The sequence below is a fragment of the Eleutherodactylus coqui genome, chromosome 10 (assembly GCF_035609145.1).
Source record: "Eleutherodactylus coqui strain aEleCoq1 chromosome 10, aEleCoq1.hap1, whole genome shotgun sequence".
Lineage (NCBI taxonomy): Eukaryota > Metazoa > Chordata > Amphibia > Anura > Eleutherodactylidae > Eleutherodactylus > Eleutherodactylus coqui.
The window spans coordinates 90848010-90866525 of record NC_089846.1 but is presented as its reverse complement, the minus strand read 5'-3'; positions in this window follow the sequence as shown (position 1 = coordinate 90866525).

Here is an 18516-nt window from a genome sequence, read left to right as displayed (position 1 = left end):
CTCAAAAACATCCCCTGCCACGGCCCACTTAATCCTGGCCACATTCCGAAAACCAACAAAATAAAACCGTGCTACTAGGTCCGCAGTCACCACCACATTACCACCAACGCGGTTACTGTTAAGGTACATATTACCAGTCTGACTGGGGCATGCAGTGTGGGCCGAAGCCCACCTGCATTAAGCACGACATTACTACCTCAGCTGTGTTGGGCAATGCAATGGGATATTTCTATGTACCGCCGGTGGCTTCCTGGCACCCACCCATGCTGTGGGTCCACAGGGAATTATAAATGCATCTGTTTCCACTTGTAAAGAACCCCAGTCTGACTGGGCCATGCAGTGTGGGCCGAAGCCCACCTGCATTAAGCACGACATTACTACCTCAGTTGTGTTGGGCAATGCAATGGGATATTTCTATGTACCGCCGGTGGCTTCCTGGCACCCACCCATGCTGTGGGTCCACAGGGAATTATAAATGCATCTGTTTCCACTTGTAAAGAACCCCAGTCAGACTGGGGCATGCAGTGTGGGCCGAAGCCCACCTGCATTAAGCACGACATTACTACCTCAGCTGTGTTGGGCAATGGGATATTTTTGTGTATCGCCGGTGGGTTCCAGGGAGCCACCCATGCTGTCGGTCGACAGGGACTTCACAATAGGGAGTTGTACCTGCCTGTGTCTATGAATTAAAAAGCCCGGTCTGACTGGGGCATGCAGAGACACCTTGACAGAATGAATAGTGTGTGGCACATAGGTTCCCCATTGCTATGCCCACGTGTGCAGCTCCTGATGGCGGTGGCACAGGATTCTATTTCTCATTGCTTCTGTACAGCATTGTGGGCTATCGCCCCGCCCCTTTTAAAGAGGGTCGCTGCCTAGCCGTGCCAACCCTCTGCAGTGTGTGCCTGCGGTTCCTCCTCATGGCAGACGCACTTCTAAATAGACATGAGGGTGGTGTGGCATGAGGGCAGCTGAAGGCTGCGCAGGGACACTTTGGTGTGCGCTGTGGGGGGGAGGGGGGGGGTGGTTGGCCAGCATGTAACCCAGGAGAAGTGGCAGTGGAGTGTCATGCAGGCAGTGATTGTGCTTTGTTGGAGGTAGTGTGGTGCTTAGCAAAGGTATGCCATGCTAATGAGGGCTTTTCAGAAGTAAAAGTTGTTGGGGGGGGCACTCTTGCCGCTATTGTGGCTTAATAGTGGGACCTGTGAACTTGAGATGCAGCCCAACATGTAGCCCCTCGCCTGCCCTATCCGTTGCTGTGTCGTTCCCATCACTTTCTTGAATTGCCCAGATTTTCACACAAGGAAACCTTAGCGAGCATCGGCGAAATACAAAAATGCTCGGGTCGCCCATTGACTTCAATGGGGTTCGTTACTCGAAACGAACCCTCGAGCATCGCGAAAAGTTCGTCCCGAGTAACAAGCACCCGAGCATTTTGGTGCTCGCTCATCTCTACTGATGATGTCAGGTTGCCGCTTGGCTTGAGGTACATTAAGGGGAACAGTATTAATAGGGGGGCCACTATAGGAGTGACTATTACTACCAGGGCCACTATGGGGGACACTATTACTACTGAGGTCACTATGGGGAGCACTATTACTAGTGGGAGCCCTAACAGTGTCACTACCTCTACTAGGGCAATTATGGGGTCAATATTGCTACTGTGGCCACTAACAGGGTCGCTATTACTTCTGGAGCTATTAAGAGGGTTACTATTAGAGCACTAACAGAGGTCACTATAACTGATGAGGGCCACATACGTGGTCACTATTACTACTGGGACCATTAACAGCATCACTTGGATTACTGGGGCCATTAAGGTGGTCACTATTACTGTTGGGGTCACTAAGGGGGCCACCTACTATTATTGGAGCTACTACTGGGAGCACTACTATTACTCTGTCACTTCAGACAAGGCTCAATGCTTCAAGTATGTGTTGGGTGTTAGGGGGGGGCGGGCATACTTTTACACTTTGCCTCAGGCAGTAGAAAGGCTTGGGGCTTTCACAGTGGCCTCAGTAGTAATAGTGTCCTCTATATTGGCCAGAGTAGTAATAGTGACCCCTATAACTGCCTCAGTAGTAATAGTGATGTAGTGGCCCAAAATTGGGGGTACCTCTAAATGGTGTTTGTCTACCTTAGTATTGTTTTGTGTGTATGGAGGTCTATGTACTGTGTTCTTGTTAGCGTCACCATTCTTGATGGTGTTGGTGTGTCTATCTCCCAAACCTGCTCTGAGTGGTGTGATTGGCCGTTAGAGAGGTTGGGGGTGGGCTAGTGGGAGAGCGTAGGGAGAGAGTAGAGATGTAGTGAAAGGAGGAGGATGTATGAGCAGGTGGCTCTGTGGCTGCCACCTGGGCTGAGCCTCAGGGCTTTTCCCAATTGCTATGGGAAGGATCCCCTCTGGGCAATAGAGCTCAGGGACTGTATCATGTGTTAAGAAGTTGGCGGATGGTATCACACACTCCCCTGCTTAACTACATGTTGGAGAGAAGGGACTGACTCTACTATTGCAGGTCAGAGGACAAGTTTCATGTAAGCAACTGCACCCCAAGAATATCGCTCGAGAAACAAATTTAGGGACACAGCGAGTGGTGAATGAAGATTAAGTGTTTTCCCCTCCATGTTCAGAGTGTTCTCTCAAGAGTCTACCATTAGATAACTGAGACTGATAATGACTGTACTACAGGGGAAGAGCAACATTTAATTGACGAAGTGTTGTACCCAAGACTGTCTGTTGTATGTTAACTTTGGAAAATCAGAGTTGGAAACTTTGAGTTAAAGGAAACCGTGTGCCTCTGGTTTAATAACTACATCTTTGACTGTGAACTCTATTTATTCAACTCAAGTGATTTATCAATCAGAAGAGGCACTGGCGTCACATGAACAGATAAGTACCAAGAGTTCCATAGCACAGTTGCTAATCTTATTCCCCTGCATGTAGTCAGGCTGGCAGTTTATTTGGAGGTACTGGGAGGAGACAGTAGTGCCATTATAACCTCCCGCCATGTTGTTTCCCCGCTGTCTCACCTGGCAAAAGGTCTGGCCTTAGCCGCTGCAGTGACCCTCACAGTGGCTTCAGTAGTAATAGTGTCCCCAAAATTGGGCCAAGTAGTAATAGTGCCCCCCACAGTGGTCTCAGTAGTAATACTGTCCTCTATATTGGCCCCGGTACTAATAGTGACATACACAGACATGTGCTGTGTGCCTCTTTTTTTTTTTTATTTTCCCGCTCTGTTTCAGAGCGAAGTTTTGTATGAAAGCGCCAACCATACACAATGTATTGCAATGCATTGCATATGGACAGTGTTTCATACACTGCCTATGCCAATGTTTAGGGCTCACACTGCATGTTATGCAGCGAAATAGAGCATGCTGCGCTCTATTTCTCGTGAGTAGTGATACGCAGTGTTTACACGCCAATGTGCATGGATGAATGAAAGTCCATAGACTTTCATTGACTCCATTCACCGCATATCACGTGACCATGCAACACACATGTAATATGCAGTGAACACACAGTCGTGGACATAAACATGCAAAAAAAGTTTTGAAAAAGCAGCACATAAGTATTACCGCGTTAGTAACGACTTAAATAATGAAAATATTGTGTTATTTCTCTCACTCGGTGAATTCCATGGAAATAATTTTTAAAAAGTAAATACAGAATTGCTAATTTTCTTTTATTTACCTCCATAAAAACAGAAAAAAAGCTGTTCTAATTCTACATGTAACTGAAACTGGTACCTCAAAGAAAAATTAAAATTGCGAAAATTGAATGTTTTTATAATCCTATAGCTTTTCTCAACATGAAGTGGCATTACATCTAATAGCATTATGGCGCATCACTATGATCAGTGGGGGTCCGACTTCTGGCCCGTTCATTATGACGTTTCCCCTCAGCGACTGCGACAACCGGCCCTTAGTGAGAATTTGTACGTTTTTTAGATCTTCCTCTACGCACGTTACATGCAGAATTGTGAGATTTCCGCTGACCTTCAGAAAAGTCGCTTTATTACCAATGCAAATTAGACATTTCTAACAAGATTTTTCCCAGCACCTTGTTTGGCAGCGGTAGCATCCAGACAGCCTTAAAATATACTTCAGATTAAAATTAAATAATAGATGAGTGACAGATTGATAGGAAACTACCCGGGAAGAATGGCGCCGCAGCCGCTGGAGCTTGTTGTGGAGCGTTAGTGATTGATTGTTTCATTGTCATTGAGTCTTTGGTGTGGTTAACGGACAAAATGACAAGATGCTTTCTCTTGAATAATGAGATCTGTCGCTGTACGTCCGACATTGAGCTACTGTGCCGGTAATGAAACGTAAAGAAAAAAAAACTGTAACAAAGCTAAAAAAAAAATAAAAAAAATACAAAAATTTAGGGAAATCTGGAGAAATAGCAATTTAAGAAATTAAAAGCTATGGGTCTCATTTGTTACTGGTGCTGCTCCAAATTCCTACATGAGTTGCTCCTTTATTTGTTGCAAATCCATTTAGACAAATTTATTACTGAGTTGTTCCAAAAAGGCGAGTGTTGCGCCCCTCACTCCACTTGGGGTTTACGAGAGGGAGGATTTTAAACAGATTTAAGAATTGCGACTTTTTAAAAATCTGCAGTTTGTTGAACTGTTACTCCAGGAGTTCATTGGCGCACAGAGTGACTCCACATCTCTAAACATATTTAAAGATGTGACAAATTTATGAACATTGTGTAACATTTGAAAAATTTGTCGCATTTCAAACTGTAGAAAAGGCAGGAAAAAAAAACCGGAGAAATGTGGCCGACAGTTCCCCCAGCTCTCAGAGTCCTTATGGTACTCGGAGATCTGCGGGAGCAGTCAGCTATGTACTGTCAAGCAGCAGTAGAAAATGAATTGGAAGAAAAGTTGGTTCATCCTGTTGAGAGACATGGGGGAAAGGGCCACTATTTAGAGTGTTGCAGCACAGTAGCGGCCACTATTTAGAGTGTGGAGAGCACAGAGGGGGCCATTACTAGGGTTTATAGACACAGAGGGATATTATTAGTTTGGGAATGCAGAGAGAGGCACTATTAGTTTGTGGGGACATAGAGAAGGCCATTATTAGAGTGTTGAATCAAAGAGGGAGCAGCTAATAAAGTGAGGGGGCACACAAGGGCCATTATCAGTCTGTGAGGGCACAGAGGTATTATAACTTTTTAGGAGCACAGAGTGAGCATCAATATTTTGTGGCGGGCACAAAGGAGAGCACTGTTGCTGTTGGGTATAAAGCAGACACTTTTTCTTGTGGTGACCATTATAGAGGCATTATTACTTTGTGGGGCACAAAGATGGACACTTTTACCATGGGGAAACATGGAGAGTAGGTGGTAATGGCAATATGGGAGGTATGTGCAGAGATGAGTTGTGTCTACAACAAGTCTTTATGGTGTTCTGGGCCAATCAGAGAAAATGTCACCTGTGATAATGCACCCAATCTATTGTGACACTAGCAAAACCCCTGGCCTGCCTAGTGAGCCACCTAGGAGACCCAGCGATACAGCTGAAAGTTCCAAGTAGATCACACTGTCTGTCTCATATCTATTTATCTACCCACCTTTCTTTCTTTCTATCTATCTATCTATCTATCTATCTATCTATCTATCTATCTATCTATCTATCTATCTATCTCTCAGTCTCATATCTATCTATCTATCTATCTATCTATCTATCTCTCAGTCTCATATCTATCTATCAGTCTCATATCTATCTATCTATCTATCTCTCAGTCTCATATCTATCTATCTATCTCTCAGTCTCATATCTATCTATCTATCTATCTATCTATTTATCCATCTATCTATCCATCTATCTATCTATCTATCTATCTATCTATCTATCTATCTATCTATCTCTCAATCTCATATCTATCTATGTCTTATCTATCTATCTATCTATCTATCTATCTATCTATCTATCTATCTATCTATCTATCTAATATCTATCTATCTCTCAATCTCACATCTATCTATGTCTTATCTATCTATCTATCTATCTATCTATCTATCTATCTATCTATCTATCTATCTATCTATCTATCTATCTATCTATCTCCTATCTATCTGTCTGTCTGTCTGTCGGCAGTGTACTCCTCACCTCTTTTGACCTTTACAAAGAATTCATCCACATGAAAAGCTTTGTAAAAAAGTTTCTCTTTCTTCCTCGGTTTCTGTCTGAAGTTTCTATGGGAAAGTCACAGGTAAATAACATTCACTTTTGTCCTTTGCTTGGAAACTTTTAGCTTTGTATAGGGAGCGCTGCGCAGTGACAGGCATGTTGTGGAATAAAGATTAATGGTGGGTATAGACTTCTGGCGCGCCTGGCCCCTGCCTGCTCTCCGCCGCTGCTGCCGCTATCGCCGCCTCTGTCATTTGCACCTTTATTTTACCCATTGGATTTTTTTTCTTCTTTTAGAAGCTTTTCTAAATCCTCGTTGCAGAGCAGATTTTATATTTAACCGCAGTAAATTAGCCTTGAGTCACTCTCACATCGCAGCTGCCAACACCAATTTTGGCTCAGCTGAAACAAATGCAGTGACACAAAATGCGGACTTTTTATAGCCGGCGTTAAAGCAAAACAATATTTATAGTGGTTTTACTGATCTGACCTCCGCTGTGTGCAGGGGCTCTCGCCTTTGATTGCCGACTTTATCTCACAGCGCCCCATAACATATACGCAGCGGTTTGCGTGGCATAAGTATACCAAGAGCGTTCAATCCATGACATTAATGAAATCATGCAAAATGCCGTCCACCGGAGAACTTAAAGTGGATTATCAGCAGGAAATCCTCACATTTCCGAGGCTGGAGAAAACACGCTATTGATGCTCTGCATTTCATTTTTCTGTAGATCTTTACAATGTGTTCATATTTCTATGTTCCCTGGAAATGAAATCTCAGCTGTGGAATCGAATAGAAAATTACTCCAAATTATGAATGCAAAAATGTAGTTTCACTATAAAATGGTAATTAGTTGAGTGAATCAAAGCAGTCAAACCCTGTTTTAGGTTGAACTTTGTGGAAAGTTCAGTGCGAACCCGAACCTCAGGCGGATCGCAAACTCACTACAGTTTCTCTTTCCTCATAGGGGAGCATTGTTGCTTTGTAGCACTGGGGTCCTAAATTCAGGTCTGACCAAAAACAACATCTTTATAGATGCTTGGGTGGGTTTCTACAAACAATTACACAAACTCCATGCAGATGTTGGAGGAGGGGGGGGGGGGGGGGGAGAAAGAGGATGGGATAGAGGAGAAGGAAGGGGAAGAAGATGAAGAGAAAGAAGAGGAACAGGAGGATAAATTGGAGGAGGAAGAGGGGAAAAATAGAAAGTAGGGGAGGAAGAAAAAGAAGGAGGAAGAGGAAAAGGAAGAGGAGAAAGAGGCAGAGGTGGAAGAGGAGGAGGTAGAGGGGAAGGAAGGGGAAGAAGAGAAGAAAGAGTAGGAAGAGGACCAGAAAGAAGAGGAGACTCTTAGACAGTTGTATACACCAATTTTAGTGGTATTTGTGAAGTTCTGCTTCGTTTCAAACTACTTGTGACTGAACCAAACTTTTTTCCATAATATGGCGAACTAGCCAAACCAAACTTTTCAAAAGTTCACTTAACACTAATGGTATTGAATAAATTGCGGGAGCACCCAAATTAATCATCAAGGAACCATGGGGCACATTTATTGCACATGTTGCACCATAAATCAGGCATAAATTGCAGACTTTGGATGCAAATCAGTTTAGAAAAACTTACTATTGAGCTTTGTGTCCCCATCTTTAAAAAAAAAAAAAAAAGATGTGGGTGTGGCTTTCTGCTAGGTCAGGAAGCAGGTACAGAGAGGGCCTCAGGCTGAAACCGGACAGCGGAAATGGCTTGATGCCCAAGGCAGAAACCGGAGAGAGGAAGGGCCCGAAGTCAAAACCGTTGGGCGGGAAGGGTAAACGATGAAACCAGAGAGTGGAAAGGGCTTGAGGCCTGAAGTCCAAAACTGGAGAGAGGAAGAGCCCGAGGCCGAAAACGGTGGGTGGGAAGGGCCGAGGCTGAGTCTGGCAAGCGGAAAGGGCCCGAGGCCGAAACCAAAGAGAGAAAGGGCCCAATGCCAAAATTGGTGAACAGAGAGGGCTGAAGCTGAAACCGGCGAGCGGAAAGAGCCCGAAGCCAAAACCAGACAGAAGAAAGGGCTTGATGCCTGAGGCCAAAACCGAAACTACACAGTGGAAAAGGCTGGAGGCCCAATGGATTAAAGGATGTAAAAAGTCTGTTTTTAAAATGACTCAATTGTAGAGATGAGCGAGCACCAAAATGCTCGAGTGCTCGTTACTCGAGTCGAACTTTCAGTGATGCTCGAGAGTTCGTTTCGAGTGACAAACCCCATTGAAGTCAATGGGTGACTTGAGCATTTTTGTATATGACTGGTGCTCCGCTAAGGTTTTCCTTTGTGAAAATCTTAGCAAATCACTAAAATCCAAAAGACAGAAATGGATAGGGCAGGCGAGGAGCAACATGCAGGGCTGCATTTCGGGCTCTGAGGTCTCACTATTAAGCCACAATAGTGGCAAGAGTGAGACCCCCCCCCCCCCCCGCACTGTCAGCATAAAGATCGTTCTCCTCTGCCACAGCTGTAACAGCTGTGGCAGAGAAGAACGATGTAAGCCCATTGAATTCAATGGAGCCGGCAATATAGCCGGCTCCATTGAAAGCAATGGGCTGCCGGCGAGCGCGGCATGAATTTTCGGGAAAGGCTTAAAAATATAAGCCCTTACCTGAAAATCATCCTAAAATGTGTAAAAAAAAAAAAAAAATGTTTACTTACCTTTCTGCTGCAGCCGGAGTTCAGCTGCGTCTGGCCGGCACTTCTCCTGAACTGCTCTGAGTAGTATTCAGCAGGATTTAAAATCTCCGCCTGCTGAATGAGCTGCCTCTGATTGGTCACAGCCTCACCAATCAGAGGCACCTCTCACTCACACCCATTCATGAATTCATGAATGGGTGAGTGAGTGCTGCCTCTGATTGGCTCAGCGCAGGGACCAATCAGGGGCAGCTCTCAGCTGAATGACAGCTGCGCTGAGCCAATCAGAGGCAGCACTCACCCATTCATAAATTCATGAATGGGTGTGAGTGAGAGCTGCCTCTGATTGGTGAGGCTGTGACCAATCAGAGGCAGCTCATATAGCAGGCGGGGATTTTAAATCCCCAGCTGCTGAATACTACTCAGAGCAGTTCAGGAGAACTGCCGGCCAGACGCTGCTGAAGTCCGGCTGCAGCGGAAAGGTGAGTATACATTTTTTTTTATTTTTACACATTTTAGAATGATTTTCAGGTATGGGCTTATATTTTTAAGCCCTTCTTGAAAATTCATCCCGCGCTCGCCGGCAGCCCATTGCTTTCAATGGAGCCGGCTGTATTGCAGGCTCCATTGAATTCAATGGTCAGTGCTTGTTTAATCGAGACGAGTACCGCGTGGTGCTCGTCTCGAGTAACGAGCATCTCGAGCACCCTAATACTCGAACGAGCATCTACTCAATTGCCTAAAAAATGAAAATCGTAATTTTTTCCTTCTGCTTTGCTTAGATTCATTCAAAAACTATGTAGTCAAAATACGCAGTACACCCCTAGATGAATTTGTTAAGGGGTCTAGTTTTCAAAATAGGGTCATTTGTAGGGTTCTCCATCGTTTTGCCCGCTCAAGAGCTCTACAAGTGTGGTATGGGGCCTAAATCACCTTCAAGCAAAATGTCTGTTCTGAAAGCCACTGGCTGCTCCTTTCGGTTTGGGCCCCTGTTGTGCCTACAGACATAATATAAGTGCCACAATCGGTATGGTACTTCCAACATTGTATTGACGCAAAGAATAAAGTTAGCACAGTATGTATCCTGCACAGTAAGTGCATTATCAGTCTATCTGTCTTACAAAAAAATATGCAATAAAAAATAATCAAAAAGTCACAGCGCCGCAGTTACCCCTAAATGCTGCCAATGGAAACTACAACTCATGCAAAAATCAATACCTCACAGAGCTCCATTGGCGGAAAATAAAAAAAAATGTTATGGATCTCGGAATGCGGAGAAGCAAATACAATTATTATTTTAAGCGTTTCCATTGTAGAAAAATTGTAACAGCTAAAAAAAAACATATAAATTTGATATTGCCGTAATCGTATTGACTCACAGAATAAGAGTAACATTTCACTTGGACCCCGTAAAACAAAACCTAAAAAAAAATCTAAATTCCAGTTTTTTTTCCAACAGCTCCAATAAAATGTATCAAAGTTAAACGATACATTATATGTGTCCCAAAGAAGTTCTATTAGACGATTATTGCTTTCAGAATGTAACAATGTCAAAACGAAAACAATTGCCTGGTTGTTAAGAGGCAAAACAGGCCGGTCACTAAGAGGTTAGTAGCTGTATATTCTAACCAGTGCTGCTCTTCACAGCGCCATCCAGAGGTTGTAATGTGCAGTGCAGCAGCTACAGTACATCACATTTTCTAACATGAAGCAACAGTGTTATGGATCGCACATTTACCCCCCAAATAAGAGCATTTGGGTGAGTTATTAGTGACTGTCACCAAAGGAGAGAACTACGAATATCCGTCTGTATGAAAGGATCATTATCCATAATGTCATTTATACTGAGTGGAATTCACTTAGGATTCTGTCAGCACCCGGGGAATTATTAGCGGCTGAATGTCCCCTATATCTAGTTTTCTACTTAAACAGCTCAGGTGGCGGCACGGCTGTTATTGCTTTTATCCCGGGAAGAGCAGCTTCCTAATGAGAGAACATGTTTAATCTCGTCTTTAAGAACAGCGGGGTTTGTCTTAAGTAGACCCGTTGTTCTTCCGGACAGTTTATATCCATTTAATGAAAAATCGTTTCTGCTCTCCGGCAAACTATTTTTTCCCTTATTGTATTGAACTCTCCAATGTAGGGGACGCGGATTATTTTAGCCTTTTCCAAACTACGACATTTTCACCCTTTGCAAAGAATGTTCATATAGAGAAAATGCATCCACAAGAATAATATGGGGAGTAAAATCCCTTTAACCCCTTAGTGACACGGCATATTTTGAACCTAGGGACTGAAACGAATTCATGAGGATCTTAACCTGCGCTTTTAAAACCCATAACTTTTTAAATTTTTTCATCAACATGGCTTAAGGAGGTTTTTTTCTTGTGTGACCCGCTGTAGTTTTTATTGGGACCATTTTTGGGGTACATATAGTGTATTGTAGAACTTTTATTAATTTTTTCTTGGAGGGAAAAGAGAAAAAACAAATCAATTCTGCCGTTATTTTTTACAGCGTTAATTCTGCAGCATAAATGACATGATACGTTTTTTACATTTAATTTTGATAGGATTACAACAATGCCAAAATTATCTAAATATATTTTTAGATTTTTCTACTTTTGCACAATAAAACCTCTTTTTTATTAATTCTTTGTTTCAAAGTTCCATAACATCTTATTTCTGCATGTCCGGAACTCTGTAAGGGCTTGTTTTTTGCGTGACGAGCTGTCGTTTTTTTTCCAGTACCATTATGGGATGCTTGTGGCTTTTTTGATCACTTTTATTGCATCTTTTGGATGGAGAAATGAACAAAAAAAACCAAAACATTTTGGCTCTCTCTTTTAGTTTATCTTTTTACAGTGTTTGTCATGGAGAATAGAGAGCGTATTCATTTTATTGCATGGGTCGTTACGGATGCAGCAATACCAAACTTTTCTTCTTTATAAACATATATAATGTAGAAGAAAAAACCTGGACCCGCGCTCAGGAACACACTCCGATATCGCTAATGCTACTATTAATAATTTATTCCGTACAACGCGTTTCGTCCTAGTGATAGGACTTTGTCAAGTACATAATACAGATAAGATGTAAATTATTAATAGTAGCATTAGCGATATCGGAGTGTGTTCCTGAGCGCTGGTCCAGGTTTTTTCTTCTGCATTATATTACGAGCGGCTCTCGGGATGAGAGACGGAGGACAACGCAGCTCTCCTGCTAGCTCTAGCCCGGAAAGATACAAGGGGATGACCGATATTTATTGAAGGATTATCTGGATATGGGGTGTCAGTGGAGATCATCCAGGAGGGATCTCCATTGAACACCGGGTGAGTGCACTCTTTGTATTGTGCAGTATAACATAAACAGTGATATACCCGTAACTCCGGAGCACTACCCTAATTTTGCACACTTTCTTCTTTTTAAACAAAGAGCTGAAAGTGCTGATGAAGAGTTTTTTATTGCAGTCTTTTACGTGTTTATTTTAAAAAAAATTTTCCATTTTTTGTGTCCCTGCAATTTTAGGATGCATAGAAATAGATAACATGCAGTGCGCTATTCTCTCCGGCACAAATGCTGTAAACAAATGGGAAAAGAGATGTTATTGATTTCCATTTGAACGATAGGAGCCTATCGTTCCATCCACGGTTCTTATCTGGATGCCATTTTTGGCAATCCAGATGGAGCCCCTGGACGGAGGTGCTGGGCGCAGGCTGAAACATGATGTAAGCCCAGTCTGAAACCATATTTATATGGGGGAATGCGATATTGGAGAAATTAGCATGCGGCAGATGTGTTCTTCATACCCATGGGGGACACGGCAGCGGCGGAGGGCAAGTTTATTTTTTTATTTTTTTTATTTTTTTACACTAAAATGTTTGTTTTTCATGCAAGGGCTTATATGTAAAACTATGCAGGGGTGCCGGCAGACCATTGTTTTCAATGGAGACGTTGGCAGCAGCTGTGGCTCCATTGAAAACAATGCGTGCATTCCCTATGGTGCACGCATGTCCTATCTTTGTAGGCATGCACCTGTAAAGCACGGACATGTGCACACACCATGGGGAATGCATTGGGGCTAATAGACACGTGTTTTTGTGCGCACAAAATACACGCTTGTCTGAAGCCACCCTAAAACCCTATGTTTGCCATATACACCGGGAAAGTCTCAGTCTATGTACCTAATGTATTGATTGGGCTCCGCTGGGCTGGGACTCTACACATCGGTATTACTATTGAATAAAGTAGTCTGCACTATTCTATGCAGGAGCATCCCTCAGGAAAGAGCAAAAAGAAAACAAGACATTTACGGCTTGGGTAATGTGTAATTTCGGATTTCTTACATGGAAACCTACGAGAGATATACGGTATGTCCCTACATATGCCTACACTGAATGGCTACTTTATCAGGTCCCCATCCAATAGCGTGTGGGACCTCCTTTGGGCTTCAGAATTGCAAAAATACATTGTGGTGTCCAAGAAAACCGTCCCCACCCCATTACTGCACCTTCGTCAACCTGACAGGAAGGGGTCAACGATTCACTCTGCCTGCGCCAAATTCTGATCTCCCATCATCATGGGGCAACATAAATCTGGATCCATCTGAGCAGATGATGTTTTTCCGCTGCTTAGTAATATAATTTTTGTGCTCTTTTGCCCCCTGGAGTCTCACCAGTTGTGCATTTGGACATGTTAACTGGAGCACCAGCATGACTGACTTGCAGCGCCTGTTAGAATGATTCCTGATATCCTCTTCTGATCAGTTTCAGTAAGGCTACTTTCACAGGGACGAGCGTGATCTCCCAATGGATGTAAGGCGTTTTTGAGTCAAAAAATGCCTCCCATCACTTCTGGGAAGTTGCGATCCTCCAGTACAGCTTTCAGCTCTGCCAGAGGATTGGCCAGTGTTTCCCGATGTTTTCAATGGGAAACCTCACATTGCACTCATGTGCACCTCACAGGGGAAGCTTTATCTGGATCCATTGAAAACAATGGGAGAAGCGTTCTGAGGGAATGCCCAAAGATAGGACATGCCACGATTTGTTACTGTAAAACAGTTCCATGCAGGAAAACATTGCTCACGTATATGACCCTCTTTTAGAGAATGGGGTTCATAATCATGAAACATTTGTGTGTCTCGCAATGCACAAATCTTGTGCGATATTCTCTGTCCTGTGATAGTGGTCTCAGGAATTATTTTTGTCCACAGGATCCCCTTTTGCTTGATGTTTTTCCTTGATTACGCCAATGTCAGTATAGTCTCCACACCGTTATACAAGAAACCTCCACGCAATTGGAATACTGTGTCCAGTCCTGGGCACCCCACTTTAAAAAAGACATAGATAAACTGGAGCAAGTTCAGAGAATAGTTACCAAGATGGTGAGCGGTCTGCAAATCATGTCCTATGAGGAACGGTTAAAGAATCTGGGAATATTTAGCTTGCAGAAGAGAAGGCGGAGAGGAGACTTAATAACTGCTTACAAATATCCGAAGGGCTGTCACAGTGCAGAGGGATCAGCCCTATTCTCATCTGCACAAGGAAAGACTAGAAGCAATGGGATGAAACTGAAAGGGAGGAGACACAGATTAGATATTAGACAGTGATGGTGATCAATGACTGAAACAGGTTGCCACGGGAGGTGGTGAGTTCCCCTTCAATGGAAGTGTTCAAACAATACTGGACAATATCTGTCTGGGATGATTTAGTGAATCCTGCACTGAGCAGGGGGTTGGACCAGATGATCCTGGAGGTCTCTTCCAAATCTACCATTTTAAGATTCTATTAAATCCTTTTCCCTGCTAGTCTAGCACTGATGACCCAGCCTCATTGCAAGTCACTCAGATTGTTGGATTTTCCCATATAATGTGGATTCACACTGAAAATGATCCACAGAAAACTTGTCACGTGACTGTATGTTGTACTCCGGGGTCATAGAGATCATTTCTGTACAGGGGAGCGCCAATTGAGAAAGGGCCAGTCAGTGTAGCTAGAAGGCTCCAGCACTTGTTTCTTCATAATTGCTTATACATTGCCTAGCATAGACTAGTGCAACAACGATCAAGCCAGGTGTGTCCCCTTGTAGTGTAACATTGTAGTACCAGTTGTGATAGGGACCCCTGTACTGGTTATACTAGTTGTCACTCAGGATCTTGCTTGGAAATAACAATTCTAACAAGGCTGAAGGCAGGAGACTTCCTGCTTTATAAAGTTTCTGATCTGTTTTCAATATCATGGAAAGTAATGAGCTGCAGAAGTGACATTTTAGAATAATTTCACGAGGATCTAGTTCTCTCTGTGACTCAGAAGATGAGCCCAGAGGTTCAAGATATGAATGCTTTCTGCTCCTACAGATGAGTCACATTAGATTGTATCACCACCCATCAATGTTACTGAAAGTGAGTGAAGGGACAACCTACAGAGCGAAGAGTCAAACTGAATCATATGCAGCCTCTATGCATTAAATGGCATACTAATAGGACTTAAAACACGCCAGGACACATTCATTACTGGTCTTGTACCTTTTCTTGTTATAACAGATGTTAAGCCTCTCAGTCCACTTTTCAAAAGTTTCTAAAATGTGGGTGTGGCTTGCAGCTTCTCTGGGATTTACAGAAATGAATTGAGAAAAAAAAAGTAATTACTGTCATGTCTCATCTACCTGACTCTATTCATTGATATGTATAACCTGTACGTTATCTGCAAGTGTTTGCCTTCTTTAGTTTGTCCCTTCTGGTTCTCTGTACCCCCTGCGTTGCATAACCCCTCCCTTTCCTCCTCTTAGGGAGTTTCCTGTCTATAGCCCACGTGTTAGTCTCTACTCTGTGCTCTGGCTAACCATCATTCTTTTTACCTACTGCTGAATGTGCATTCTACAAGATTTCTACCTGAATAAACCCTGAAATCTTCTCACATGCCTCTGCAGTTGAGTTGGATGCTGTCTGACAACATATACCTGGTGTGAGTACTGGTCCATAACTACAAGAGAAGTTACTTCAGCCGATACGCTTACAGCCATGTTATTGAGTCAGAATAGTAAAAAGAATGTATAAATCCTGCCAGACACCGCTGTAAAGACTCCTCCAGCAGCTCCACACACAACCACAGCTGCAGCTCATAATCTCCCACCAAGCTATAACTCTCCTCAGTGTTACCTCCATCCTGTGTGCTGCATCATGGCTGAAGAACACTCTGAGGCACAAGCTAGCATGGACCCTAGTCTGCAGTCTAGTGAGAGAGACAGGCGCTCCAATAAGCCAACCTGGAAGGTTAGAGAGAACCTTGAAAGTCTCAAGCAGGAACTTTCCTCTGACATTTTAAAACTGTGGGAAACATTACTAAGTCATGTCTCCAACATCCAGCAGAGTCTGTCTTCACTCCATGTGTCACCACTAGAGGGAGCCCTGCAACAGCTTCGTGCAACGTATGAACATTATAATATAAAAGTCCAGGAGTACGAAAACACTTTGAGAAGATTAAACACAGAGGATTCCATAGAGGAATTGCAAAGCATCCAACATCTCAGTGTAGAAAGAGATGGCTTAGTACGCAACATTAATTCTAAGACAGAAGCGAGAATTGCGCAACTTCAGAAAGTGTCATCTCACATTTCTGACTCTACCAGGCACTCCAAGCATACATCTAGGTCACGATCTTCAAAGCATTCCACCCTCAGTGAGCAGCTTCTAAAAGCACGCGCAGAAGCGGAAGCGACTAAGGTACAGGCTGCCTTTGCGCAGAGGAAAGCAGAAGTGGAAGCTGCACATAGGAAAGCGGAAATGGAGGCTCTGGAGAAACAATGTGAATATGCTACAGCCGTAGCAAGGTTAAGAGTTTTAGAACAAGCCACGAGTCAGAGTGAAAGAGACAGCGTTGACTTCAACGGACTGGATGCAGAGGAACCTCTCGAGCGTACAAGAGACTATGTACTAAGCCAATGCTTCAATTCCCCATCTGCCGCAAACATTCCAGACAAAACAGACGTCTCTCCAGAGCGACAGGCTGCACATTCTTCTACAGCACCAGGCATGCAAAGTCAGCACAGAACTCTGCTCATTCCTCATACCGACCTCCCGTCCTATATGGAGTACCAAGGCTCTGCACCCCAGCAAGCTCAATATACGGGTATTCATGGACAATTCAATATACCAGCGGTTCTCCAAACCTCTAGCAATTACATGGTTCCATATCCACACGTCACCAAACCTATGGACTTCAAACCAGCTCCCAGGCTGAACACCCCGGCCGCCCCACATGTACCTACGTCTCTCATGCAAAACACCACAAATGATGTGATCAGCACCACTCAACCAATTTCACACCTGAAGTCAGAGAAAACCGACATGGCAGAGTTTGCAAGATATATGGTACGTCGTGAGCTCACTAAGACGGGACTGAAAAGGTTCGACGACCAGCCTGAGAATTACAGAGGCTGGAAATGTGCCTTCAGAACTGCAACTCACGATCTCAGCATTACTGCTTCGGAAGAACTAGATCTACTGATCCGGTGGCTTGGCCCACAGTCTACTGAACGAATAAAGAGACTCAGATCTGTCCACATTGGAAATCCACCAGCAGGCCTTGTGGCCGCTTGGGAGAGGCTGGAGAGAACCTATGGTAGTCCTGAAGCAATAGAAAATGCTCTGTTCAAACGTCTGCAAGCCTTTCCAAGGATATCTGGTAAAGACAATCCGAAATTCCAAGAGCTCTGTGACTTACTGGTAGAGCTACAGCTGGCCAAGAGACACTCACCTACCTGGCCTCAGTTACCTGGATACTGCTCGTGGAGTAAACCTAATCACGTCAAAGCTGCCATACAACCTTCAAGAGAAGTGGACCACTCTGGGGTCAAGATATAAGAGAGAAAATCAAGTCTCTTTTCCTCCATTTTCCTACTTCTGTGAGTTCATCAAAAACATTGCAGAATCCAAGAACCACCCAAGCTTTTCCTATGAGGAATCCAATCCTGGTCCACATCCATTCAAGTCTGACAACTCACGCGCTGACTACAAAGGCCGCAGAGGTCCTGTGTCAGTAAAAAAAAGACTGATATTTTTCCCTCTACTTTGTCAGCTTCACAGGGAGTCAGTTACAAAAGCAATCAAGATGAAAAGGTTGAAAACCCTAATCGCCTGTGTCCCTTCCATAAGAAGCCTCATCCCCTCAAGGAGTGCATCGGCTTCAGGAAGAAACCACTCCAAGAACGCAAGGAGCTTCTAAAGAAGTTTGGGGAATGTTTCAGATGTTGCGCTTCTACTGAACACATTGCTAAAGACTGTAAAAATGCCATCAAGTGCATTGAGTGTCGTTGTGAGGATCATGTACCCATCTTCACCCATCTCAACCTAGTACTGCACCAGCTACAAGTTTCCCTACCACACCAAGTATGGCGGGGAGAACACAGATCAAGCAGCAAGTCCTACCACTGTATCTTCTTCATGCACAGAAGTCTAAGGAGAAGGCATTTGTGACCAGTCCTGTGCAAGGATATGGCTAGTCAACGTGTACCCCCAGGGTCAACCAGAAAGGACTATGAAGGCGTACACCATCCTCGATGAGCAGAGCAATTGATCACTTGCAAGGTCAGAACTCTTCGATTTGTTTAACATAAAGGGAAATGTTTACTAGAGATGAGCGAGCATACTCGTCCGAGCTTGATGCTCGTTCGAGTATTAGGGTGCTCGAGATGCTCGTTACTAGAGACGAGCACCACGCGGTAC